This window comes from Gossypium arboreum, chromosome 10 (genome assembly GCF_025698485.1).
Source record: "Gossypium arboreum isolate Shixiya-1 chromosome 10, ASM2569848v2, whole genome shotgun sequence".
Lineage (NCBI taxonomy): Eukaryota > Viridiplantae > Streptophyta > Magnoliopsida > Malvales > Malvaceae > Gossypium > Gossypium arboreum.
In genome coordinates, this window is record NC_069079.1 from 114,213,880 (window position 1) to 114,236,375 (window position 22,496).

Below are 22,496 nucleotides of genomic sequence, written 5' to 3' on the forward strand. Positions count from 1 at the left end.
CAGAGTCAGGTTGCGTCTTTTCGAGCTCTTGAAAATTAAGTGGGGCAAATAGCGAACGCCTAAATTTAATGCCACAAGGAGCACTGCCATGTGATACTAAAAATTTGAGAACCCAAGGGAAGGAGCAGTGCAAGGCCATCATTCTTAAAAGTGGGACCCAGTTGAATGATGCTGTTTAAGATTCCATGGCAGAGGAAGACAAATTTAGCCACAATTAGGAAAAGATTTCATAACCTACTGAATGATAGACAATACCTGAAAAGGGTACACAGAGAAATGTTGTGACAAAATCAAATCATATTGCCGACAAGAATGCCAAAGCAAAACAATATTAGCAACTTGAAGGACGACCACCTTTACATTTTCCTCAGCGATTCCAAAATTGTAAACAGGATATTCTGTTTAAAATATTTTTAGATGTCTTGAAACAATTCCACATTAACATACCACTAGTAGAACTTCGGAGAAAATGCCCAACTATGTGAAATTTATGATAGATATACTGTTAAAGAAGCACAGAGTGGTAGAATTTGCGACTGTTGCTCTCATTGAAGGGCGCACAGCAATGTTGATGAATAAATTACCTCCAAAGTTGAAGAACCTAAGGAGTTTCACTATCCCATGTTTAATTGGAAATCATTATATTGGTAAGGAGTTATGTGATGTAGGGGCAATTATAAATCTAATACCTCTATTTATTTTCAAGAAGCTGGGAATTGGGAAGGTAAAACCCACATATGTCACACTACAGCTAGTTGACCGGTCTTATGCACATTCAGAAGGCAAAATTGAAGACTTACTAGTAAAAGTAGATAAACTTATTTTTCTAGCCGATTTCATTATTTTAGAATGTGAAGCTAACAAAGATGTATCGATTATTCTTGGAAGACCTTTTCTTGCTACAGGTATAAGTTTAATCGATGTGCAAAAAGGTGAACTGGCCATGAGAATGAACGACTAGTAGGTCATGTTCAATGTATTTAATGTCCTGAAATGTGTTGATGAGGATGAAGGATGTCATGCCATTGGATTGATAGAAATAGTAGTGGAGGAGGAGTTTATGAGATTTTTCCATAGCAATTCTGATAATGATAATGATTCATTTACGCAGAGACCCTTGTGCACTTTATTAGAGCAAAATTGACCTTTCCATTTTGATGAACAATGTTTGGTAGCTCATGTATATCTGCATGGAGCAGTTGAAAGTTAATGGACAACGATTGAAGCACTACTGAGGTGCTCATGTAAGGGTGCTCATGTAGAGTGAGACAGACAGTTCATTGATCTTCGAGATGTTTAACTTCAACATCTTGAAATTTTTTTTTATTTTTATTTCATCTTGTGGATTTAAATTTCTTTTAGTTATTTCATTTCCTTTGTTTAATAAACTACAGGGGGAAGGGGTCAGTGAAATAGAGCCCGTTGAGACAAATCCTGCCACTGAAGAGAATGCACCAAAGGAAGAACCAAAGAAAACAGAGTATGTCAGCATTGAGATTGGCCGTGAGAACGAAGAAGAAGCAAATCTTAGTTTCACCACCTGTGGACAACACTGTGGTTGTTTCACCTACTTTTACTGAATCGTAATTGTTCAAGACCATGACATCGATCGCTTGATTGATAAGCTCACAGAGACCAATAAGGATGGGGCTAAACTGACCCTAATAAAAAGGAAGCAAAGGTACAAGGTTGTTGCTTGTAAATCAACCCATCAGATAGAATAAAGTATTTACAATACAGTCCAAGCAAGGAAAGTTTTATTTTCTTTCATACATATTGCATTGCATATATTTTTCCATGACATTTCCTATATATAGATAGTTTGCATATATCTATTCATGCATTGAGGACAATGCATCCCTTAGGTTTGGGGGTGTATTATGCATTTAGGTTGTATTATGTTTCTAGTATGTATGTTCATCCTAGTATACTTAAGTTGTTTGCTAATACCATGTGATTATTAAATATTGTTTTATTTACGAGAAGTTCAATCTTTAATTGTGATGTTCGATGATGACTTTATATTCTGCAGTATACCTAGAACATGTGACTGTAGATGTGGCGAGTTTAGCTTAGGTTAGATTGCATGAAATTTATTCTTAAAAATGAGATGTTTTATACTTAGTTTTTTTTTATTATAGTGAGTTTCTTCTAATGAACTTAGGGTTTTTGAAGCCAAACTTAGTCATTTAGCCACGAAATTACTTAAATAAAGAAGGCATTCCAATACTTAGAATTATTGAGTAAGCCATCACCATTTTGTTTGCTCTATCGTGTTGTTGACTAAAAAGGTGAGTTTAAGTAAGAGTGTGTAATAAAAAAAATTAAGGGCACTCTACTGTAGTAATGGGCTAAGTAGTTAAAGAGGTAATTGTTTGCTTCATCCATCTTTTTAGTCAAAAGCCTTAGCTTCAAGAGTGATTTTTTATTAAAATTGTGACATGATTAAGTACTAGGTAATTCGGTGTATGCTCTATTGTGATTATCAAGTCAAAGAATTTTGTGACATGCTAAATCCCTAATGTTAAAAAAAAAAGAAAAAGAGAAAAACAAGTACAAATAAATACCTTGTGAAAGTCGTGAGCAAGGGTATAAAGTAACTTGAGTATAGGTAACAAATAAACTGAGTAAATTAGGGATATTTTCTATGGCCAAAGAGAATACACAAGTACTTAGGAAATTTTGTTTTTAAGAATAGATTTTGTACACTACCGTTGTTGAAACGAACCTTTGGCATTGGACCAAGCTTTTTAGAGAAAGTAAGTCTACTGAAAACTAATGTATATGTTCTTCTTTTAATAGACTAACAATACAAGATAGTTATATGCAAGGGCAAAAATTTATGCATTAATGCATTCCTATGTATTTGGCTTGAGGACAAGCAATAACTCAGGTTTGGGGGTATGATAACTCTTGAAAAGAGTTATATTTCATGCCTTTGGACCTAGTCAATTGCTTGTACTTAGGTACATTTAGTAGCATTTTAGGATATTTCACTATTATTTTTATCATTGCATGAGGAGCTTAAACTATGTTGAAATATTAGGTACTTTTAATTGCTTGTGGTATGGCTGTCTTTGGTGGTTTGGTAGGTGTAGGTTGTGGAACAAGAAATAAAAAAGTGAAGGTTTGATGGGATACCACATAACCTACTAGAGAGCCATGTGACCCATACACTTGTATGACCTACAAGGCTACCACATAACCTACTAGAAAGCCATGTGACCCACATGGTCTGCCACACGACCAACTACACAGTCGTGTGACCCACACGGTCTGCCACATGGCCTACCACACGATTGTGTGACCCACATGGTCTATTACACGGCCTACCACATGACCGTGTGACCCACATGGTCTGCCACACGGCTATGTGATACAGAGCAGTTTCAAAAATAACCTCTATTTTTGAGTTTTTCCAAGTTCTAATCGACATTTCAGGTTAGATTCACACACCTAATGTTATTTCTAATTGACCATACAATAATGCACTCCAAAAACTACATATGACTCCAAAATGCATCGATTAACAAACACTAATTAACCCTAACATTTCAATTGATAACCCCCACTTTTCTAAAAATAAGTCTCAAAACCAATTTATGAGCACTTACCTCACAATAAAATAGTGCCAAAATAGTAACTACTCTACCGGAAGATCCCAAATCTCACACACTTGCCTATTCAAAGACTACTAGAAACACTTAACACCACAAAAAACAAAAATGACACTAACAATTCATACCTTGCTTAAGAATGAGTTAAATTTTTAATATCAGAAAAATAAAATAACTTTACTTGCACCTATCTTAGTTTATGATCACAAAAGAGGAGTAAAAAAGGTAGTTCCATAACAATTTAATGGCAACAAAGTAAGTAGCAACACAAGAAGAAAGAAGCGATGAAAGAAATTTAAGAAAAACAAAAGAAAAGGAAAAAGGGAAAAATGAAACGTGACCGAAAGAAGGGGAAGTGGAAACTAGTGGGACGTTAAAAAGAGGAGTGAAATTAGGAGTTAATCCCTCATTATTTTAAGAAAAACCACCTACTAACACTTATTAATTACTTATATTAGATTTTCCTCATAGTTAAAAACAAAAGTGATTTCCACTTTGTACACACATGATTCAAACAAGGGTAAGTTGAAGCATTACCATTGAACCAGCAAGCTTATTCTTGTCAACGATTATGCGAAAATAATATATAAATCAGATGTTCAAAGATGGCTTTAGGCTAAAATAACAAAAATATAAGGAAAAGGATTCAAAGCCAAAATCTCTCACACACTAGCACAACATTTAATCACTGAACCAAATTAACTCACTTGAAATAATTTTCACAATATAAACTAAAAATACAGGACATAATCACTCTTGGTCTCACTAACCCAATTTCTTCTAACTCGATTTTCGGGTTGTGACAAAAAAAAACTAACAAAACAAAAATAAAAAAATAATAATAACTTAAAATCAAGTACAACTGAAAATAAAAATAAAAATAAAGATAACTAAAACAGAAAACTAAAAAGATTCAGTGATTGGCGTTCGGTGGTAAGTTTGAATTGCAAGGCACAACATCGAGTGGAGAAATATGAAAGTGCTAACATATCCGCTGCAAATACTCTTCAATGTCATCGAATTGAGTTGACTGTTGCCTAGCATGCTCAAAATGTAACCACTTGAGGTGATCTATCCGTTATTACGATAAATATCATAGAGTGTAACTGAATGCATAGATGCAGCAGTGGAGGGACTGACAAGAGGACTGTGAATGGATCGCGGTGGTTGCGGTCGGGGAGGATGAAGCTAAAGTCCCAGTTGCTTTTCTTTTCTTGTAATGAGAGGAGACATTACTCTTTCCTCGTGTGTTTGACATCATGTACTTAGAAATCAAATTTCAACCAAATCATCAGAGGCCTAGAAAAATTAACATTACACAATAACAAATCTAGCAGATAAACAAATCAACATATGAATTAAAACACATTGGCAAACAAACCAACTTATTAGAAAAAAATCTACTCTTGATACGAAACTAGAGCTAATACAAATACTATTCAGTAAGAAATTAATGAATAGTATAATAAAACTAATATTAACAACATAACAAAACTAATCTTGCTAAACAGGTAATAATAATAATGATAATAATAATAATAATAATAATAATAATAATAATAATAATAATAATAAACAATAAATAATAAAATATATAAAAACTAATACTAATCCCATGCACAAATGAATAGTAGTAGTAGCAAACAGAATAATAATAACAATAATAATAGTAATAATAATAAATATACTAACAAATAAAATGTACAAAGAAAAGTGGGGAGAAACGATGGTAGGGTTGGGCTAATAGTGGCAACGGAAGGAAGGTGCAGGGACGGTGGTGAAGGAAAACGGCCAACGAGAAGCGGCGGGACTTCGACTATGCGAGAACATGGAGGAAGAAAAAAAACATTTGTGGCCTTAAAAGTGGAGGGGCTAGTAAGCTGCACATAGTGAGAAAGGGAGACTTGGGGGTGGGTCAATAAAAAGGAAAAGGGGAAGGGAAAAGTGGGCTATGGTGGGGTACGGAGGAACGGGGCTCTGACGAGGACTAGTCGACGACGAAAGAGCAAGGGGGATGCAAGAACGGGGAAGAAGAAAGGGAAGGAGGAAAGGGAGGAGAAGGACAGTTTTTGGTTAGGGGACTATTGATTGGTGGACGGATTGACCAGGGGAGGAGGGGACTAATAGCGAGGTGGGCCGATCGACGGTAACTAGGTTTTTGAGGTTGGTGAATGAGGTGAAGCTTTTGTGGGTGAGGAAGAAAAGAGAAAATGAAAAAAATAAAATAAACATAAAATAATAATAATAATAATAATAATAATAATAATAATAATAATAATAATAATAAAAGAAAATTAAAAGAGATACACGGCCATGTGATAGGCCATTTGGGCCACACGACCGTGACCACCGTGTACCCACACCCAGCCCGTGTGTAACACAAAAAGAATTGAAAAAGATTAAGCTCAGTCTCCCACGGCCTGAGACACACTCATGTGTCTAAGCCGTGTGTAACACATGGCCATGTGCAATGCTCGTTCATTTCTCCCACGCCCGTGTACGAGGCTGTGTAGAACACATGGTCTAACACATACCCGTGTGACAAATCGTGTGCCGCACACGGCCATATCTCCAGCCTGTGTAACTCTCTGTGCCTATGTGGGCTAAATTAAAATTTAAAAAATTAGCTCCAGTATGTACACAGCCTGAGACATGCCCGTGTGTCAAGGCCGTGTGGATCACCCCAGCTCATGTGGACCTTTTTTTTATTTTTTATTTTTTTATATTTGTTTTTCAATTTTTTCTTCTTCTTTTTTAAGATTATTTGAATTTTTTTCAAATTTTTTAAAATAAAAAAATAAAATGAATAAATAAGTAAAATAAAAACACTTGGGTTGCCTCCCGAGAAACGCTTATATAGAGTCTAAGCTTGTAACACCCCTAACCCGTATCCGTCGCCGAAATAGGGTAACGGAGCATTACCAGAATTATTTCAAAAACGAACACACATTTCTCATATAATTATCAATTTCAAACACAATTCATTCATAATCAATCACATTGTCCCTAATACACGCCTACAAGGCCCAAATTATGCATTAGACATAGTTCGAGACTAAACCGATAACTCAAAAAAATTTTGGAGCACTTAGAAAATTTTACAAAATACAGGGGACACACGCCCGTGTGGCCCAATCGTATGTCTCACACGGCCAAAGACACCCTCGTGTCACAGGCCCTGTGGACATTCGAAATGGGATCACCTGGCCGTGTCCCAGCCCGTGTCTGATCCCATATAACTCCTTGACTTGGGTCACACGGCCAACCACAAGCTCGTGTGACCAGCCCGTGTGCCCTTCGAAATGGCCACACACGCTTGTGTGCCAGGCCATATGCTAGGCCGTGCCAAACCTATAGGGTATATGACTTATGCCACATGGCCAAGTCACACGCCCGTGTGTTGGGTTGTGCGAAGCATACTGACTTGATTTCTAAATAAATACCAGAGGGCATACGATCGTGTCACCTGACTGTGTGTCACACACAGCTGATACACACGCCCGTGTCTCTAGCCGTGTGGACTATAATAGGCTATTTACCAAGCCATCTTTCTCACCCAAATTGCATTCACCCACACCAAACCAAAAGGCATATAACATGACATAAATAGGCATTCAAACCAATTCAACCAAGCCTAATTCATGCTATATCTATACCAAAAACTATATAACTCATTACATCATATTGTACCAATTCAAAATAAACCAAATCCACATTCTCAAATCACTTAAGTAATTAACCTTATATATACACATTCTTACCTCAAATCACATGCATACCAAATCTCCAAATTCAACCATATGGTACTCAAATTACCACTTCATTATGAACATCATATAGCTAATACGAACCACATAAAAAAAGGTCATTTGCACTTATATATATACATATACATCGTCAAGCATACCAAAATAAACTACTTTATAAGGCTATACACATAACAAACATTTGATATTTACAAGCCAACTCAAATGGCCAAGTCCATTTCCAAACTATATACCAAAATGAACATAACTTCTATACATGCTATATACCAAATACATAAGTTCCAAAAGTACCAATGTGATAGCTTGATAGCGTAATGAGATCTCCGATGACTCTCAATCCGAGCTAGCTTCGATATTCACTATAAGACACGTAAAAGTAAACAGAGCAAGCTATAAAGCTTAATAAGCTCGTATAGTTAATAAGTAAAGCTTACCATTCATTCACCAATCAAGTAGTATGATCGTGATAGACAAAAAATCATTAAATCATAAGATTAACATATATTCAATCACATAAATAATCATGAACTCACAACTTTCATAGGTTCAATGCTCATATAGTTTCCGTACATACCTGTACTGATACGTATCTATTTCTCATCGTTTCATATATTTGATATACCTGTTGAACCATTTGGAATGCTATTGGATACTCGGTAATCTCACACCCTAAGTGCCAATACATAGCCAAAGCTATCTCAATCTCTTATCTCATATAATACTCACTCTCGAGCTATCAACGGGTTTGCTCACACAAGCTGACGGTCATGATGTAGCTACACCGTGCTGCTCACACAAGTTGACGAGAACTTGTAACACATGTTAGATAACTCAGCCACCAGTAGGACGTACGAACTAGCACCCAAATCACATAACCCCTAATGTCATGTCATCAGTATCCTAATCTATTCCTACGGTTCAACTGGGATTTTACATTTGTCGAATCTTTGTTGAACATATCCATAAGGTTGTATTGACAATTAAATTCATTAATAAAGCATTTAAAACACAAATATATTGATGCTTATTAACATACGAACTTACCTCGATTGTAAAAACAACTAAACGGATCGACTAGTCTGATACTTTATTTTTCCCTCGATTTAGATCCAAACTTCGCTTTTTTTGATCTATATGTAATCAAATTTAGCTTATTTAATTATCATTCTATTCAATTTATCCCAAAATGCACATTATGGAAGCTTTACACTTTTGCCCCTAATATTTCAACATTTTTACAATTTAGTCCTTAGCTCATAAAAACACAAATTCATGCAATTTGGCCCTTACCCCATGCTAGCAAAATTTCATATAGACCCATAGCAGCCCAAAATTTTATTAATTCACACATTTACCACAAAAATTTCATTTTTCACAAATAAATCCCTAATATGCAATTTCACCTAAAATCACTTAACGAATGTTGTTTATCCAACAACAACAATACATTTTCTATCATCAAACATCAAAATAAACCTATATTCATCAATTGGAAAAACCCTAAAACTTTAACATTTTTGCAAAATAGTCCCTGGGCTAGCTAGATTAAGCTGCAACGATCTCAAAAACATAGAAATCATTAAAAACAGGACAAAAAATCACTTACCAATCAAGCTTCAAAGTGACCAAACCCTAAATGAAGAAAAAATGGTTTTTTTCCCTTGAATATTTTGTTGAAGAAGATGAATGGAAAGGAAAATTTGGTTTTCTTTATTTTAATTAACCTTAATTGTTAAATTACTTAATTAACCTTTTAATATATAACCTTTAAAGCCATTAAAAGATGTCCATCTTTGTCCACTAAATTTATAAATGGGTTATTTACCACTTAAGGACCTTTGATTTAAATTTCTATAGCTATTAGACACCTTTAGCTATTAGAATATAAGTTTTACACTTCACGCGATTTAGTCTTTTTTTATCAAATTGAGCGTTTAAACGATAAAATTTCCTAACGAAATTTTCACACATTCATACTTTCATGTTGTAGACCTCAATTTAATAATAAAATGATTATATTGACCTCAGATTTGTGGTCCTGAAACCACTGTTCCAATTTGACTAAAAACGAGTTGTTACAAAGCTCTGCTTTCCTTTTTAAGCTAACGGTTAAGGCAGACCTCGGAGCTGAAGCTCCTATCTCTTGTTTTCAGTATTACCACCCAAATAAAGCTTGAGACGAATACTGTTTTCCTTGAATTTTTTGTAATTAGGGTGTGTTACCTCAATGGTTCCATATGGAAAAACGTTTTGTACCACAAATTGGTTCGACCCTCTAGACTTAAGCTCTGAAGGGAACATTCGTGGATCTAACGTGTCTAACAGCACTTAATCCCCAATTTTGAATTGGTTCATCCTTTTTACATGCACATTATGGCATTGCTTGGTTATTTCTTTGACTGTTGTTAGGTTTTCATTAGCCTTTGTTCGCCATTCATCTAATTGAACGAGCTGCACCATTTGCTCGCCACTCGTACCTTGCTTTTTATCACCTTGAGATGGATACTATTCGAACACATATTCATTAGTAAATTCCTGTAAAGAATATCGAGTTACATGATTACCAACATTAATAGAATAAGGAGTATATCTCGCTCCCTATGAACTCTAACAAAATCACGATCTTGAAGAGTAACTTTTTCATCACCTACACTTAGCACAAGTTCATCCCTACTCACATCAATACTAGTTCTAGCAGTGGCTAAAAATGATTGAATTAAGATCATGGGTACCTCAATATCCTCATCCATATCCAATATAACAAATTCAATAGGGAATATAAATTTATCGACTTTAACAAGTACATCTTCAATAATACCCTTAGGATACCTAATCGATCTGTCAGCTAATTGAATATTCATCCTAGTGGGTTTTGGTTCCCCAAGACCAAGTTGTTTGAACATTTTATAAGACATAACATTTATACCAGCACCCAAATTCGCCAAAGCTTTTTCAACTTTTAAACTACCAATAAGATAAGGAATATTAAAACTCTTTGGATCTTTAAGCTTGTTGGGTAGTTTGTTTTGGAGAATGACTAAGAAATCTTCATTGAGCTCCACAATTAACAAGTCATTTAACTTCATTTTATTTGTTAAGAACTCCTTTAAAAATTTTCATAGTTGGACATCTGTAAAATAGATTCAACAAAAGGTAAGTTAATTTGCAATTTTTTAAAGGCTCAAGAAATTTACCATATTGTTCTTTTCTGCGGTCTTGCATCAATGATGTTGGATATAGAATTTGTGGTTTGTATTAACCATCTGCTTATGCTGTTTCTTGCTTTCTTCAAACCCATCATTTTTTTGCAATAGCTTCTAGGTTCAGTTTTTTTAAGGCTCGACTAAACCTTCCACGTTTCGAACAGTGATTGCGTGAACTTGATCTTTTGGGTTAGTTTTAGTGTTACTAGGTAAGCTACCTTACTATCTCTCCAAAACCAATTTAGCAGGCTGTCCAATCTAATTTTCAAACCCTTGAATCGATGCTTGCTGATCTTTCAAAGGTGTCTCAATGTTCCGAAATTGAGTTTCGGACACTGAAATAAATTTAGCTAATATCTCTTCAAGGTTCGGTTTCTTTTCTTGATAATAAGGTTATTGAAAACTCGGAAAGGGTTATGACCTTTGCTTACCCATAAAGTTAACTTGCTTATGCTCAATGCTAGAAACGAAGGGTAAACATTCTGATTAACCATCTCCGCTCCATTTGCATCACATTGCACTACCGGATTCACCTGCTTAAAAAAATTCTAATCATCAATTTTCTTACCAAAAGCTTCAATTTGATTTGCTAACATAGAAACTGCATCAATATTGAAAACATCGGTTGCTGTAATCATTTTTTTCTCATGAATTGCCATTGATATTTATTCAGTGGAATCTCCTCAATAAACTATTAAGCTACCTCAGGTGTCTTATTATTCAATGTTCCGCCAATTGCTGCATCAATTAGTTATCTAGTCGAGGGATTCAAACCGTTGTAAAAGGTTTGAACTTTTAACTAAAAGGGTAACTCATGATGAAGGAACATTCTCAAAAGATCCTTAAATATCTCTCATGCATCATATAATGTCTCCAAATAAATTTAAGCAAAAGAAGAGATGTCGTTCCTCAACTTAGTTGTTTTAACCGGTGGGAAGTACTTCAACAAAAAACAGCTCAGTCATCTGATCCCAAGTCATGATAGAACGCTGTAGAAGAGAATTTAAGCACTGTTTTACCTTGCTCCTCAAAGAAAATGGAAGTAACTGTAAGTGTATGGCATCTTCAGTAACACCATTGATCTTAAAAGTGGCATAAATCTCTAGAAAGTTAGCCAAATAAGCATTCAGATCTTCATCTTACAGCCAATCAAATTAAACATACTGTTGTAACATTTGAATTTTATTTGGCTTCAGCTCAAAATTGTTTGCAGCAATAGTCAGTCTGATGATACTTGATTCAGCATCAATCAGATTAGGCTTAGCACAATCAAACATAGTACAAGAAGCAAGAGGTGCAGGAGGCTACTGATTATTTTCATTATCATCTATCTCCACAGTAATGTCATTTTCTTCTTGATCATTTATTAAAATCTGTTGACTTTTCTTACTTATCTAAATTCTCTTCGATTTCTGTGAGTAGTTTTTTCGATCTCACTGTAAAAAATTAGCAGTTCCAACGAGTTTCCTCTAGTCATAAACCAAAAGAACCTGCCAGAATCAAACAAATGAAAAATTAAAATGTAAAAATTAAATTAAAAAAAATAAAAATAAAAAATGGCTAAATTAATAGAAAAAAGTTTTCCTAATATTTTAGTTTTTGGCAACGGCGCCAAAAACTTGATGCAATCGTAAACCAACTAAAAATCTGACTTAGGCAAGTGCACCTATCAATTAATAGTATAGCTACGGTGAGTAAAGATATCATTCCCACAAAGACTAAAAGTACTAGTAATAGCTGTCTTTCTATTATTTAACCAATAAATTTGAGTGATTGATGAAAACTAAAATTAACTAAATTAATTAACTACGAACGCAACAAAGAACAAATCAGGAAAATAATCGATTAACAACCAAGAAGCAAAACAATACCCAGGAAAGAAGTCACCTACATTTCATCTGTCAATCTAAATTATGCAATTTCTTCACTTAATATCTTGGTCTGGAGAAATCCTTAGATTATGCTAATATCTCTCTTCAAGAATAAGAGCAACTGACTCTAGGTTGATTAATTGAGATTTTTTTCTAATTAAAACTCCTAATATCACATTAACTCGATATATGGATTCCCTTATTAGATTTGACTCTAATCCAGTAGATTTATGTCATCCTATTTCTAGGATTACATCCAACTCCACTCAATTACACTAGATCTATGTCGCATGTAAAATGATGTGCAATTTTGTGCAAGTATACTCGTCGATTCAAGTAATAAAACGATGAGTGAGTATCGTTCCCATGAGGATCAGATTAAGACACAAAATTTTCCAAGTTATTGTAATATGGTTAATGTTATGGCTAGACTAACAAATAAGATGCTATGGTAAACTAAGGTAAGTATGCAGTGATAATTCAAAGGAATGATGATGTATGCGATAGATGGAATTGATGAATAATTGGGAATGCAATGGCAAAAGTGAAAGTAAAAATGTAATGGTATAACGAAAGTGATTATCCAAATAGAATGTAAACAAAGAAATAAAAAACTAAATATGTTGTGGCAAAGATACTACGATAAAGAATAAGGATAAAGTGATGTTGATTCGAAAGGTTAGGATTACCCATCGACCCTTACTGTCAATAATGCCTGGGCAAAATCATATCTATTTTACTGCATAGAAGAGTTTTAAAATAACCTACCTCTTACAAGAACAAAACCTCAAGTTACGTTGTCCATGTCTATAAGCTTTTTAGATATCTTGCATGTGTTCCTTCTGTATGATCGTGACTCCATGTCTAAAGTCGACTACAAGCGTCTATCAAATACTTGCTCATTTCATTTAATTTTAATCCAACCAATCCAAACTTTTCGGAATTAGAATCAGTTTATAAGTATGCTAGTTTTATTATTATTTTGGGGTCATAGCATGTTAATATTAGTATATGGAAAATTTGGTGAATTAATTTTAGCGATGGCTTGCTCAATTGCAAAAAAAAAAGGACTAAATTGCATAAAAGGAAAAAGTTGCAAACTAGTGCCGAAATGTGTCAATTAGCTAGAAGACTTAAATTGGGGGTCTTTAAAGGGCAAATAGACCCTTAGGGAGTAGCTTGGCCGGCCATGAGATGAATTTTAAACAAATAGTCAAAATTTAGGTAAGTGATGTCATGATTTGGTGACAAAATTTTAAACAAATAGTAATGCCTAAGGCCTATCTAGTATTTTTTTTCTTCTCCATCTCTTCTCTCCACTAAAAATATCAGCAAATATGGAGGTTTGGAAACTGAAAATTTGCAGCAACTTATTCCTCTCATAATGTAAGCGATCTTGATGATTTTCTTGATGATTTTTACATTTTTGGCATGCTTGTGTCATGGGCTTTCAAATGAGAGGACTATTTGCAAAATGGTAATAAGTCTAGGGCTTCACTATGTGAATGTTCATGTTATTTTCTAAAATTATATGGAAGAATATGAGTCTTAGAAGAGTCCTAAACAACTTTTGTGAAAGGTGTTAGCATAAAAACACCCAAAGGGACTATTTTGCATAAGTTGTGAACTAAGGGATAAATATGTGAAATAAGGAGATTTTGAAGTTGCTATAAGAGTAAAAAGGGTTCGGCTAGGCTTAAGATACAAAGAAATTCGATAAAAATCAATATTCGAGCCTAGGGGAAAAATGGTTATTTTGCCAAGGTCTAGGGACAAAATGGTCATTTTACCAAGGATGTGAGTTTTTGATTGCCTAATTGTGATTAGTGACTAAATTGAGTGCATTTTAGTATTATAGATCAAGAGTTTTCAAATCCGAACGTTGACCGGGGGAAAGCCAAGCAAACCGACTAGTCGTGTGCAGTTTATAATCCGAGGTAAGTTGTATGTAAATAATACAACTATGTTGTTGATATATGTGTTTGAATTGTCATTGAATCAATATAGCATGAATTGTTTGATAATGATAATTGAGATAATAGAATTTTCGTTAGAACCTTAGGAAGTAGACCGAACATTCATGCCGTAATAATTGGGTCACTTGTGTATGCTAGTGTAAGACCATGTATGGGACATGGCATCGGCACTGAGATGAGTGCTAGTGTAAGACATGTCTGGGACATGCATCGGCCTTGAGATGTAAGCCAGTATAAGACATGTCTGGGACATGCATCGGCTACGAGATGATAGTTAGTGTAAGACCATGTCTGGGACATGGTATCGATTAAGACCATGTCTGGGACATGACATCAGCACCTTACCCATATTCGAGGTTTAATGAATATCTGGTGATACTCAGAATGGTTCAACGGTGGATGTTATGTTTTAAGTTAATGAGGAAAGTATAACTGTGTTGTGAATGGTACAGGTACCTAATTGGTACGTATGAGATATGAGCTCAATATACATATTATATTATGTGACTTGTATGGTTGGTAATGAGTAAGTTACATCTATGCCTACATTTGGGTCATGAATATGTTGGTCATTCATGAAATTGTTGTTGTATATTCATTTATGTCCAACTTACTAAGCTTTTATGCTTACTCCCTCTTCCTTTTTATTTTTCTTACAGTGCTGCCTATTTAGCGTAAGGATCATCGGATGTCAGAGATATCGACCACACTATCGTTGGAAATATTCGGTATAGTTAGATTTATATTTTTGAATTATGGCATGTGTAGGGTCTAGACTTTATCATTTTGTGTCTTGAGCATTTACCAAATGAATTGGCTTGGGGTAAATCTCACACTTTGTATTAAGCCTTGAATGATGGCTAACATTCCTTTTTGAGTTTATAGAAGATGCATCATCATGGTTGCATGAATGTCTATTGTGGTTGAATTGATTATGGAAATTTGGCTTGTGTTGGTATTGGTTGGTTATAGCATGTAGATAGGTGAACAAGAGTGGCAAGGAGGTTTGGAAAATAGTCTTATATTGTCCACACGGGTAGACACACGGGCGTGTGCCTAGGCCGTGTGTGACACACAGTCAGCCCCAAGGGCGTGTGCTTCGACTGTGTGGCTTTTTGGTTATGATGACGTCAGAAACAGAATGCCCCAGTTTTTGGACACAGGCCAAGACACGGGCGTGTTGAGGCCGTGTGGGAAGAACGGGCCAGGCACACAAGCGTGTGCCAAGCCATATGAAAACCACTGCGCCTTGAACTAAAAATTAAATTCTGCATGGGCTAGGGACACGGGCGTGTCCCGATAGACACCAGGCTGTGTGAGCCATACGGGTCACCAACATGGCCATGTCAAGCCGATCACACGAGCGTGTTACCTCCCACATGGGCGTGTGCCCCTGTCTTTAGTGAAAATTTCCAAAGCTCTTTAAGGGATCCAGATTGATCCTGAATTGGTTTCTAAGTATATTTTGGGCCTTGTAGACCCACATTAGAGTTGTAAAGGTGAAATTTTGAAAGGTTGTTAATTTGTTCGCATTTTTACGATTCAGGAAAGTTTGTACGCTTATGAATAAGTTAGTAATGCCTTGTATCCTGTCCCGATGTTGGACACGGGTAAAGGGTGTTACATATGTAAACAATATTCCATGCCTCGAGATCGTTTGCATCTTAATTAAGAAATAAAAACAATAAAATGGAACAGTAATGTAAATTAGATGTATGTTGCTTCCATGAAAACAATTTAAGGTTTCATCGAAAGTAATCCCGACCCTATGAGATTTAGCTCATGGGTTAGGAAATAGAATTCCAAACCAAAATATTATCCGACATTGTGTTCTACTACTTCAATTCAATCTTTTGAAGGAACACTAATGGTAATAACGGAAAAACTTCAGGAAACAACTTTCGCTTGCCTAGTCCATATTTCGGTAGCACAATGTCCTGTGATGTCTAAGAAGGATTGGCTTCAACTTCCTTTCCCTTGCGCAACCGAACCCTTATTCATACCTAAGGATTTCTCCCACTTTGTTCTTGTTCACCTTTTCTTTATTTCATATTTTTGAAGTCCTTTCATCGGCTTTTATAGATAGATTAGGCTAGGGTCGGCTAACAGCTCATGATTATCTTCTCCTCTTTTAGGGGGATTTATCTGGTACAAGTTTGAATTTGAACTGGGATAGCAGTGCAAAAAGTGTTAAGTCAGTCTCCCCGGAATTGCCACGGCATTCGTGCTGGCAAATTTTCTACACTTTGCCCTGACAAAACTTCACTCCTTTATTTCCTCATTCCAAAACCTTTTCCTACCAAACCAACACACAAAAAAATCCACCACAGTCAATTAAAATCACTTAATTCCAACACAGTCCAAGTCTTAATGCAATATTAATAGTGCTACGTAAAATGTCCTAAAATGCAACAAAATGTACTTAAGTACAAGCAATTAGCTATGTCCAAAGGCATGAAATATAACTCTTTTCAAGTGTTATCACACACCCCAAACCTAAGTTATTACTTGTCCTCAAGCAAAATACACCTAAATGCAAAAATGCACCCATTTTGCCTTAGCAAAAAACAAAAAAAAAACTTCTTGTATTGCCTAGCTATTCAAAAAAACAATTTATACCTCTGTTCTCAGCAATATTCTTTTTTCTTAAAATTGATTCAAATGTCAAAGGTTTGTTCAGCAAAGGCAATGCAAAAATTTCTCCCTAAAAATAAAATTTCCTAAACCTATGCATTCTTTCTTTCGTCCCATATCAAATATCTTTTTATTCACTTAGTTCATTCATTTCCTAAATAGAAGTCACTTGCTTTAAGCCCATATCAAAATATATTATTCTCATTTTCATATATTTATTATCTTTTTTCTTTTCTTTCTTTTCTTTTTTTTTTTTGAATGGAAACCACATTAGGAGATTCAGTCATGTCAAGAAAATGTTTTTGACTTGACAATCACAATGGAGCATACAACAAATTGCCGAGTACCTTATCATGTCACAATTTAAACCAAAAGTGACTCATGAAGCTAAGGCCTTTAACTAAAAAGATGGATGGAGCATACAACTACCTCCTTAGCTACTCAGTCCTTTGCTACATTGGAATGCCCTTAAAATTATATCACACACTCTTACTTAGACTCTCCTTTCTAATCAACAACACGATGGAGCGAACAAGGTGATGCTGACCTACTTAGTAACTCTAAGCATTGGATTGCACACTTATTTAAACAAAATGCTGTAGCAATTTAACTAATGTTTGGTTTCAAAAATCTCTAAGGGCATTAAAAGATACTCACTATATTTTAGAAAAAAAGAAAGAAAGTATAGGATATCCCATTTTTTGAAATCAATTTCTAAGCAACTTAGCCTAAGCTAACATAACCCAATCCATTATTACATTTTCTAGTTATATCGAAAAATTTAAGCTTACCATCAAACATCATAAAGAAAAATTGTACTTCTTATAGAAAAAGCAGTGTTTTAATAGTTATTATGCCATGGCAAAATATCCTATATACCAAAATGAACATACTAAATACAAGATGCAACATAGATGCACAATACACCCCCAAACCTAAGGGATGTATTGTCCTCAATGCATGTAAAATCATGACAACATATAACAAGTATAAAAATGCACACAAACGAAAAAAAAAATAAACAATGCATGAGAGAAAAACCAAAAACAAAAACTTAACTTTCTTAGACTGGAACGTTGGCATTTCATTCAATTATTTTTTGTGGACTTACGAGCACTGAATTTGTATCGCATCTTCCTTTTTCGTAGTTCAACTTCCTTACCTTCTTTGTCTGTCTCCGTTAGTTCATCGATCAATTGATCGATTGCTTGATCCTGTGCAGTCATGGAGATGGGTGAAGATGTTGGTACATGATTTTTACCTTTTTCAGTGGCAGTAGCTGATGTAGTAGCAATAGCTGGTGCAGTGGAAGGGACATTTGTTTCTTCTTTTCCTTCTTCTACATCCTTCTCTAGTTCAGCAGAGGTTGACTTTTCTAACTCCTCTTCAATAGCTTTTCCTTTATCTGCAGTGGCTTCTTCATTCACGAAGTCAGTTCTGGCAGTGGATGGAACTGGCTCTTCTCCGCACTCATTAAACGAGAGCAAAGTAGTTGGGAAAGTAGGAAATTCTGGCATGGGTCTTGAAAATAAAGAGAATAAAAATAAAAATAACAATGGAAAATAAAAAAAAAAAAGGTACTTATTAACGAAAATAAAAAATCCAAACATCACGAAGGCTAACACTTTGCTTGTCATGTTCTATAGGAGCACCCCAATAATGCTTCAAGTGTTGTCCATTAACTTTGAATGTAGCCCACGTTCTTAGGTCTTTAACAACAACAGCACCATGTGAATACACTTGAATTACTTCAAAAGGTCCTAACCATTGAGATTTTAACTTACCAGGAAATAATTTGAGCTTGGAATTGAACAATAATACATGTTGTCTTGGTTCAAATTACCTTGGCAAAATTTTGGCATCATGTCATTGCTTGGTTTTTTCCTTATACAAACGGGCATTCCCATATGCTTGTGTTCAAAACTCTTCCATCTCCTTCAATTCTAGCATCTCTTACCGACAACAGTAGCCCAATCCATGTTCAGCTTCTTAATCACCCAAACTGCTTTATGCTAAAGTTCAATAGGTAAATGACATGGCTTACCATAAACAAGTTTAAAAGGTGACATCTCTAATGGTGTTTTAAATGCAGTTCGGTCTGTCCATAGAGCTTCATCCAACCTAATAGACCAATCCTTTTGAGATGGATTCACCATTTTTTCTAGAATTTGTTTAATTTCTCTATTAGAGATTTTAGTTTGGTCATTCGTTTGAAGGTGATATGCCGTGGCAATTTTATGTTTTAGCCTATACTTGTGCAAGGCATCGACCATCCATTTGCAATCAAAATGAGATCCCTCGTCATTGATAGTAGCTCTCGGTGTACCAAATCGTGTGAAAATATTCTTATGCAAAAATTTCAATACTGACTTAGAATCATTAGAGGCTAGGGCTATTGCTTCTACACACTTAGAAACATAGCCTACTGCTAAAAGTATGTATAGCTTGCCCATGGATGGTGGAAACGGACCCATAAAGTCTATTCCCCATACATCAAATAGTTCAATCTCCAATATACTTTGCAACGACATTTCCTGTTCTCTTATAATGGTTACACGACCTATAAAATTCATGAGCATCTTTAAATAAACTTGGCTAATAAAATCCTGACTAGAGTACCTTGGCAGTTGTCTTCATTCCTCCAAAATGTCCTCCATTTGAAGTTGAATGACAATGTTGTAAGATACTATGCATCTTCTTGTTGGGGACACATTTTTGAATTATTTGATTTGTACAATGCTTGAATAGGAATGGTTCATCCCAATAGTACTGTTTGGCATCGTGAAGAAATTTTCATCTTTTATGTGCATTGAAGTCAGGTGGCATTACACCACTTACTAAGAAGTTTACTATGTCGGCATATCTAGAAATTCTTTATTAATAAGTTTCTTGCTTTCATCTTCATTCTTGATTCTATTCTTGAAAAATGGTTAGCCTCTTAATTTTCGGTTCCCTTTCGATCTCTAATTTCCAAATCAAACTCTTGTAATAAGAGTATCCACCTAATCAATCTCATCTTGGAATCTTTCTTCCGTACTAAGTACTTGATAGTCGAGTGATCTGTGTAGACTATGACCTTTGTTCCTACTAAATAAGAATGGAATTTGTCGAATGCAAAGACCAATGCAAGTAATTACTTCTCTATAGTGGTATAATTAAGATGAGTCTCTGTCAACATCCTACTAGCATAATATATTGCATTTAGTACCTTGTTTCACATGAGTTCAAAGGGCAATGTCCATTCTGGAGCAATCACAATTGGTGCTGCTACAAGTCGCTTCTTGAGTTCCTTGAAAGCCTGCAAACACTAATCATCAAAATTAAAAGGTTTATTCTGTTCAAGTGAAGTACACAAGAGTTCAGATATTTTTGAAAAATCTTTTATAAATCTTCTGTAAAATCCTGCATGTCCTAGAAAACTTCTAATACCCTTAGCACTCGTAGGTGGTGGCAATTTTTCGATCACTTCTATTTTTGCTCTGTCTACTTCAATTCCTTGCTGTGATACCCTATGTCCGAGGACAATGTTTTCATAGACCATGAAATAAAATTTCTCCCAGTTTAATACTAGATTTTTTTTTCATTGCGTCATAAAACCATCTCCAAATTTCTTAAGCAATCTTCAATATCATTTCCAAACAAATAGAAGTCATCTATAAATACTTCAAGGAAATTTTCCACCATGTCCGAGAATATGGCCATCATGCAGCACTGAAAAGTTATCGAGGCATTGCATAACCCGAATGACATCCGCCTAAATGCAAACGTACCATATGGACACGTGAAAGTTGTCTTCTCTTGATCTTCAGGTGCTATGACAATCTGATTATATCCTGAATAACCATCTAGGAAGCAATAAAAATCCTTATCAGCTAATCTGTCCAACATTTGATCAATGAATGGCAAAGGGAAATGATCCTTCCTAGTTGCCTTGTTAAGCCTGAGATAGTCCATACACACTCTGCATCCCATAACAATACGAGTCAGTATGATCTCATTGTTGTCATTACTTACTACCATGACACCCTCTTTCTTGGGTACACATTGCACATGACTTACCTACGAGCTATTTGAAATTGGGTAAATAATGTCATCATCAAGCCATTTGATAATTTATTTCTTGACAACTTTCTTCATAATTGGATTCAATTGTCTCTTTTGTTCAATGGATTTGCCATGGAAATCTTCCAAAAAAAATTTTGTACATACAAAATGTAGGGCTAATTCCCTTTATATCGGTAAAGGTCCAACCCTAACACTTCTAACAACCAGTCTTCTTGCTCAGGTGTTAGCTTAGTAGAAATTACAACTGGAAAAGTATTATTATTTCCCAAATAAGCATATTTCAAATGTTGTGGTAAACGCTTTAACTCTACTACGGAAGATTCCTCTACATATGGTTTAGGAGGCATAAAAGATTGATCTAATAAATTTAGGAATTCAAATTTCTTCCCTGACCTATCCACTATCTGCTAGGCTTCCATAAATTCACCAAGCTCTTCAAAACTTACTGTGTCACCTTGCTCCATCAAATCCTCTTCACTGTCAGAATTGCTGTAGTAAAATTTTGTGAATTCGTCCACTATTGTTTCTATTATGTCAATGGCGTGACATTCCTCATTCTCATTCGTACATTTTAATGCATCAAACAAATTAAAAGTAACCTGCTAATCATTCACTCTCATGGTTAGCTCGCCTTTTTGCACATTAATTAGGGTCCTGCCAGTAGCAAGAAACGATTTTCTAAGAATAATTAGTACATTATGGTTAGCTTCACATTCTACAATAAGAAAATCTGTAAGAAAGATAAATTTATCCATCCTTACAAATACATCTTCAATTTTACCTTCTAGATGGGCGTAAGATCGGTCAGCCCATTGCAGCGTCCCTATGGTAGGTCTCACTTTGCCAATTCCTAGCTTCTTGAAAATAAACATAGGCATTAGATTTATACTTGCACCTAAATCACATAATGTTTTTCCTACATAATGATTTCCAATTGAACATGGGATAGTGAAACTTCCTAGATCCTTTAACTTTGGAGGTAACTTATTCATTAACATTGTTGTCCATTTAGTGAGAGCAATAGTCTTAAATTCTCCCAACCTATGTTTCTTTGATAGTATGTCTTTCATGAATTTCATGTAATTGGGCATTTGCTCCAAAGCTTCAACTAGCGGTATATTAATGTGGAGTTGCTTCAAAACCTCCAAAAAATCTTTTAAACTGAGCATTTTGTTTGGAATTATGGAATCACTGTGGAAAAGGTAGAGGCAAGATAGTTTTCCCAACATTAAGGGGAGAGAAATAATAGCCGGATGAAATAAAATACTTGAAATAAATTATCATTATCTAGATCATTTTAGAAAGTAATCTGAATCAGAAATTCAAAAGATAATTAACTTTGTTGCAAGTTAATTGCCAAATG

At 35.1% G+C, this 22,496-nt stretch overlaps 1 non-coding gene across 1 annotated transcript; it reads left to right on the top strand.

Annotated features, from left to right (window-relative positions):
- The first annotated feature begins 11,396 nt into the window (after nt 1–11,396).
- LOC128283145 (small nucleolar RNA R71) lies at nt 11,397–11,503 on the top strand. The gene has a single exon (XR_008273485.1). It is a non-coding gene; the product is annotated as a small nucleolar RNA R71 (small nucleolar RNA).
- The last annotated feature ends 10,993 nt before the right edge of the window (nt 11,504–22,496 follow it).